The sequence below is a fragment of the Coffea arabica genome, chromosome 7c, assembly GCF_036785885.1.
Source record: "Coffea arabica cultivar ET-39 chromosome 7c, Coffea Arabica ET-39 HiFi, whole genome shotgun sequence".
Taxonomy (NCBI): domain Eukaryota; kingdom Viridiplantae; phylum Streptophyta; class Magnoliopsida; order Gentianales; family Rubiaceae; genus Coffea; species Coffea arabica.
Window position 1 is genome coordinate 35200894 of NC_092322.1, and position 7362 is coordinate 35208255.

The window sequence follows — 7362 nt, forward strand, 5'->3', positions numbered from 1 at the left end:
GGAGTTTCAATTTAAATATTCCAAAAGTCAGGTATATGAGAAGGTCAGGCGTTTGAAGATGAAATATTTCAATAATTTGAAGAAATTTGAGAAAGTTGGGAAGGACACTGGTATTTCCAAGGCTGAGCTTCAAACATTGAACATTTCAAGACAGATTTCAAGTGGTGGAGCTGTTGCTGGTGATTTTGAGTCAAAATATCCTCTTTCAAGCCAGTCATTTGAAGTAGATTCCAGAGGAGTAATTAAATTTGGAGGTAAAACTGCTGATGAACTTAGCTTTTTGAAAGAGAACATGCATTTGATTGGTGATGACAAAGCAAAGGAATTGGAGCGAAAGTGGAAGATATTGCATGCGGAGTATTTCTTTAAAAGCTTGGAATTGATGAAAGAGCAAACTCGCATGGTGTTGGAAGCCACGATGAGAAAGAAGTAAATACTAATTAGTGGCTGGTTGGTTACTTTTTTGGTACTAAGGTATAGTCTTTTGAGTTTCAGGTTGTATTAATCCTGAAATTTATAATCCATGATTTTTAGTCTAGCTGTGGAAACAATTCAGTTCCAATTCTGTCACTTCAGGTTTTATAAGTTTTTTTGAATGCTTTGATCTTTTGTGGGTTGCAAGTCGAGTTATAAAGTATTACTAGTTTATTGATCAAGTTGATCAATCCTTTCCATGTACTTTCTTTCCTGCAATGCATCTACTGGTGTTAATACTATCACTTCGTAATTTCTTATACTATACTTACTGTCTTTTATGAATTGGTGCTTTATAAATTCTCCAATTAGGGTTGTTTATTCCTTTATTGCCTGGTGACTATCTCCAACTGTCACTGGTGAAAACTTATTGGTGAGACAGTTGCTTGCTCAAATCAATGCAAGCATATCATGGCTGAGGATTGTGAGTCAATAGGGGAAGCTTTATGCCAAATGTCTCTCACTTCTTATGTCATTGATATACTGCGGTTGGTTTATTGGATCTAATGACTGCTATTGCTGTTGTTCTGCATAATCCAATGTATGCTTTTAGAGATTGGACAGAGAATTTTTTTCCTCATCTCTGTTTTCTTATAGAAAAAGAATCCTCAAATACTGATTGGTAGAGTTTAAATAACACTAAAAATATCTTTATGCCATTCTTTTCAATTGTAGGGTTCATCATTTGAATTGTTTAGAGCTAGATTGCTTATGACTACATGATGACCATCTGATTCATTACTTCTCAAATCAATAGAAACCTTTTGTTTAATCCCATTAGCTATGTCATCTCTCCTATAATTTGGACTGATAGTCTTTAGAACCAAATTTAGGGGTATGAGATTAGCTAAGGAATAGGAATCAGAAATTTCAAATTTGAGAAATGATGATCTCACTTTGATAAAAGGCCAGATAACCAATTTCAAGAAGCTTCTGCAACTCCGCAACTTCAGCCATTAGCCATGTCAACAGGGTAAGCAGCCTCTGAATCTGGGGAGCCTAATTTGGTGTCCTTTTTACCAGCTTTTGTGGTGAAAGTCCTCCTGCAGGTAATGACATACTTCTTTAAAATGTCATGTTCTGTGGACAAATTGAACTTCTTCCTTATTGATTTTGATGCCTGCTTTTGACCCTTGGCTTCTGAATATCATTGACTCAAGGCTGATCAATTTCACTTTTCTTGCCAATGACCAAGTTCATGACAAACTTCTGATAACTGTTTCTGGAAGCTCTTCTTGTTGAAAACAAGCACTACTTATTGCTAGAGCTGGAAATGATGGAAAACAAGATGGCAATGGAGGTGGCAATGATGGCTATGGCAATGAGTAATGCACAGGGGGAGTCGGGCAGAAGCTGGGATTCTTGGGAAGGGTTATACTTGGAATCAATGTCTCTGGTTCCAAATAAGTTATATATTTATTCTTTTTGGCTGGGTTGTAAATGTGTGGATGATGCCAAACTTTATAGTCTCAGAAGAGTTATACTTGCGATTCTTGTCTCTCCTTAAACTATGCTCCAATGGTTACTAAGCCGATGTCTGAGATTTTCTTAGGTGTTGGTTAGTTTGGCTCGTTATCCTAAATGATCCCAATGGCAATTAGAATTAATCATGCATAAAATGTTAATCTTTTTTTGATTGGTTAAAAAGATTTTATAGGTTGAAGATGGTGGCTCACCTCTCTACAAGGTTAAAAGGAAAATAGGTAAAGGTAGCTTAGCAAAGGTATGCAAGGGACGTCTTTTTTCTTGTGAAAAAGGTTCAGAACCTGTGGAGTATTTTCTGCTTTTGGTTGACCTAGAGGATTCATATTGTTTCTGTTCTCAACTATTTATATTATAATTTGGAAAAGAAACAACAATTGTATGAATATTAACATTGGTTCCATCTGAAGAAAAAAAAAAAGAATTTCATGTCTATTAATCTTGCTAGATGAATTTCAGGTTGCCCTGAAATTTGAGCACAAAAATAAACTGGTAGGTCATATCAAAGATGATTATCCAACAGAGTAGCAGATTTATAAGTACGACTCTTGATTCCTTTTCCTTACCCGATATTTTCTCTATTAAAGAACTGAAGTGAATCTTGTTTCTTGCTGAGCAGCTCCCTTGGAGGTGGAGGAGGTACATATGGAGTGCCTACTGTACATTATAAAGGAATACAAGGAAACTACTTCATAATGGTAAGATTGGAAGTGCTGAATGGATTTATCTACTTTACTTCTACTCCACAATATGGGACGTATCAAATGCTGTTGTCTTCTCATGCATCTATGAATCTTTGATAATTGATCACGTTTTGATGCATTTCATACATATATCTTCGTTTGAAAGGAGTTTGCAAAAAGAATTTCGAAAATCATTCTAAAAACTAAATAAGCTTAACTTTAGCAGATTATAAGCATGAGATGGAAGCTGCTAAAAAGCATCTCCACTTGGCTTTCATTATAGTTGAAGAAACTTGATAGTCCTCATAATCTTCCTCTGTCATTAGATTCCTGGTAGTATCAGAAATTGTCTCTCAAGTTTGAATAATTTTAGGGCGCCCAAGAACAGTTTTTGATGTGGGCTATGAACGGATATTGATATCGCACTCCTGTTAGTTTGAATCTTCTTCTAGCTCTAACCCTTGTTGACATCACATTCTAACATGCCTGGCCTTGTCGGAGACATAAATGTGGCCTGTTGTCAAATAGAACATCATTTTATGCCTACAACACTATCAAAGTTCACGCTGTTTCTGATAGCTATACGATTGCACTCTTGTTTTTACTATTGGCAGATTAGTAATATGTCAATTTTTTTGCTTTGTCTATGCCTGCCGTTTTTGTGGCCTGTTCTCAATGCGAGTTCAGAGCTTTCTTGCATACAAACTTTCTGATTCAAGGAGATACACTCAAGAGGGTATTCTACTGTCTTTTCTTGTTTCCTTTTTCACTCTTCTTAAGGGTTGAAAGTTGTCGGTGGTATGCATTGAATTTGGTAGGCTTCTCTTTGAATGCGTAATTTATAACTTAGAATGTGTAACTTTTTGAGTCTTAGGTGTGTGAATGGTGATATAAAGCCTCATAACCTATTGCTTGGCCAAGCATGAACACCACAAGAAAAGAATTTGTTTCTTGTTGACTTTGGAATAGGTCAGATAATGTGAATATTGTCCTCTCCTCCTCACAAATATTTATCCTTTTTAACTAATCTCCTGAAAAATTGCAGCAACTGAGTGGAGAAAGAGCTGTGAGGGTAAACACATCGAATACACTCAACATCCTTGGCACACAAGGTGAGTGTTAGCTTTCATATGTTCTCAATTCTTCAGTTAACTCGTCCGCTTCTATAGAAGTTCTATCCTCTTTCTGTGCAATTGTCCAGAGGGACTCTTGATTTTGCAAGTGTGCATGCCTAATTTGGGAAGGACTGCTGGTCAGAGGGATGATTTACAGACACTTGCTTAAACACTTATTTTCCTTCCGAAAGGCAAGCTGCCATGGAGGAAGTCAAGGTTCTCCCTTTTTCCCTCGCTTTTGGATCCTTCCTCCTCTTCCACTGGTGTGCTTATTTTCCAATCTGTGTATTATCTAAAGGATGAGGAAACCTTATTTCATGTCAGCCTAGAAAAGTTTTCAATCTCACCTGACTTCTTGTGTTTCTCGTGCCATGCCCCTTTGAAAGAGTATCTCAAGACTGTCCTTGATTTTAACTTTTCTGAGGAGCCCAACTATTGTCTTCCACTACATGTTATATCCATCTTTGATGGTCTTATTGGAGCCAATTTTGCTACCAAACTATTGAACATAGATGATACTCAAAGGTGATATCTCATTTTTTTTTTATTCATTTTCATTTTCCTTCTGAGGTATGTACTGAAAATTTCATGCTCTTTGTCATAGGTGTCGTGATTATCAATGTTGCCTAGAAGCAGTCTAAATTGGATCTTCATGAGGATGAGAAGGAATGCCCTACGAAGAAACTTCATGTGGGATTTCAGTTTACAATGTCAGGCAGCCCATGGAACAGAGCTGAATCTGTGGCTTACTCTTCCCTGGGAAAAGTAGTTCCCTTTATGCTGTTAATCATTTTCATTTTTGTTTATTATGTATTGTGTTTGTTGTATTCAAAGTGTGTCATGTGGCTCGAATTGTAAACTAAACCAGTTCCTTTCATGCTACTTCCATTTCTAATTTTTCCTCAATCCACTCGCCAACCAAAGAAAAGAAAGAAAGGGAATTAAATGGTCCAATTCTTTATTATTCTGGTCAAACTTGTAGTAGAAACCCGACCTATATGATTTCTAAAGGGAAAGAGATGTCAGAAAGCAAGGGGGAAAATTCTTGTAGATTTCTAGTTTCTTGAGTGGGCAAATCATGTAAGAGAAATCAAAAGTATACTCTTCCACCCCTTTGAGAGAACCCTCATCCTTTAAATTGATAAGTTTTCAAGGCACATTGATTCTTAAAGTTGCTTCAAAAATTTTGATTAGTCTAATTTGATGCCTTTTGCATGTTAGACACCAGATTGATGTAATGGATTCCAAACTAGCTCAAGTAGTTGATAGGGGACGTGAAGCTGGTTTCGTTATTATTGTTGTGACATCTTATTCCAACTCATTGACTTTGATTATGGATGCTGGAACTGCATTTACAGGTCAAGTTTATGTCCTGGCAGAGTTTTTCTTGCATAAGGTAAATTCTTCTAATGTTCTTGATTAAATTATGGTTGCAGACCTCATTCCAGAACTTCTGAGGGCCACTAACTTCTGGAATGCTGGTATGATAGGAGTGGATCACCAGAAAATGAACTATCGTATCAGCTCTTGCTGGCGCTGCTAATGGAAGCTCCCTTGTGGTGATGTCAAGAGGTAAGTTATGTAATTTGCTGTCTGACATGTGTGGACGGTTAGGTGATTGTGTAGTTTATTTATCTCATCTTGACACTTATTGTGATCTGAATAGGGCTGCAAACGAGCCGAGCCGAATCGAGTTTTGAGCTAATCGAGCCGAGTCTCGACTAAATTTTACCAAGCTCGAGCTCGACGAGCCGGCAAATTTCGAGCTCGAGCTCGACTCGAATCAAGTCGAGCCGAGCTCGAGCTCGAAAAAAAATAAAAAATAATTATTTTATTTTAAAATAAATAAATAAAATAATATTTTTTTCTTAATAAATAATAAAATATTAAGGATATATACGTAATTTTACTATAAAATAAAAAATAAAAAATATATATAATGTACTTAATTTTATTATTAAATAAAAAATATATATATATATATATATATATACCTAAGCTCGCGAGCCGGCTCGTGAGCTAACGAGCTTAATATTCTGAGCTCGAGCTCGACTCGAGCTTGACTCGAGCCGCTCGCGAGCGGCTCAATTCGTTTGCAGCCTTAGATCTGAAGCTACAACTGAGGAAAATAAGCTTTCTAAATTCCCATGAACAAGGAAGTTTACTTCAATGATAATGCTAATTAGGTATGATCAGGGTTCACAGGTTTGATGAGTGAAATGCTTTCTTACTAATGCAGGATGAGGCTTTTTTGTTGTTATAGAGCCCGCAATTGCACGTGTGCGTGCTATTTGTCCTTTTACGCATGGATGAGATTGAGCTATTTGTTTCTGGTTGTGCTTGCAATTGCAAGTATTTATTTGAGTATTGGGCTTAATGAACTTAAGTTTGTTTTTTATGGTTGTGTTGGTTTATCAGGTCTTAATTCCATGTTCGCTTTAGTAGATGCTGCATGGATAAGATCCCTTTTCTTTTCAAGCAAAATTATATGCAGATCCAAGGTGTGGGGACATTGTAATTAATTGATTTTGTTCTTGTTAATATCAAATCTCTGATGCGAAGCAACTTCATGAAATTCTACAGGCACCATATAAGTGTAGATTCCGGAAAAGTGGAATGAAGTTTTTCATGTCACCTCTACGACAAGTATCAGTGCAGATTGGCTTGTGGTCATCTCTCAAAATTCTGACTTCATTGAACAGGCAAGGCTCATTGTCTTCTATTTGCGTGGCGTGTGAATTACTTGAAGGGATGAGGTGAAGAAATCTTAAAATTTTTTCTTTTTGTTTATGGGCTGTTTTTAATTGTTGGAAGAAGAATTCCAGTGTTGACAAATGTGTTGAAGGCTAAACAAAAAGAATGGTCTTCTTAGTATAACACCTTATTCAAGGACTGCATTAGTGCATTGTGAAGAACATTTGGACACTTGTGTTGTATCATACATATGGCCGATTGAATAAATTGATACCTCAAAGCCTTTTTTAGGAGTATTTCAGTAATTTATATGTTTCTCAATTCTCAGGATTTTTCTGAATTTAGTATTTTGCTAATTTTGTCCTAATAGTTGAATAAGGAATTTGTTTCTAATTTGATTAAGAAAAGGTCTCATTCCTATTTTGAAAAAAGGATGAATCCTAATCACAACGGGTCGTGGGTAAGTATTCTCTTTGAGAAACAGAAAGATTAGGCTGTAACAAAATTCCTGTAGGGTTGTTGTCTTTTTATGGGCTCTATGATGTAGAATCTTGCCTTTGGTGTGATGCCTAAATGTGCCTAGGAGTAATTCCTTGTGTTTCCTAATTTTTATTCAAACTGAGCAAGTTCCTGATAAGTTTCAACAATTCTTCTCTGTACTACTTAATTGCATATAACTGTGATCTCTAATTCGTAAAAAAAGTTGATCTACATATCTGTTTGTGCTGCCAACTGCATGCACTGCATCAGATTTAGTAGCGGGAACTCATTGTTGTGTTTGTTAAGTTGATCTTTCTTTGGATGAACATTTGCATGTTTTTACAGGTGGGAGCCCGATTTTTTTTTTTTTATCCAAGCAAGGGTGTTCATGAATGCTTAGATAAAGGTTGTCGAATTACATCAATAGCTGCAAC

General features: G+C 36.3%; 1 long non-coding RNA gene across 4 annotated transcripts; it reads left to right on the forward strand.

Moving 5' to 3' along the window:
- Positions 1-3515: 3515 nt before the first annotated feature.
- On the forward strand, positions 3516-6639 carry LOC140010724 (uncharacterized). Of its 4 annotated transcripts, none has more exons than XR_011817827.1 (8): positions 3516-3608; positions 3685-3751; positions 3841-4279; positions 4359-4519; positions 5113-5150; positions 5245-5326; positions 6173-6255; positions 6338-6639. It is a non-coding gene; the product is annotated as an uncharacterized lncRNA (long non-coding RNA). The 4 variants fall into 4 exon arrangements; XR_011817826.1 differs by having other exon boundaries at positions 3529-3751; positions 3841-3970; positions 4141-4279; XR_011817825.1 differs by having other exon boundaries at positions 3529-3751.
- Positions 6640-7362: the final 723 nt, after the last annotated feature.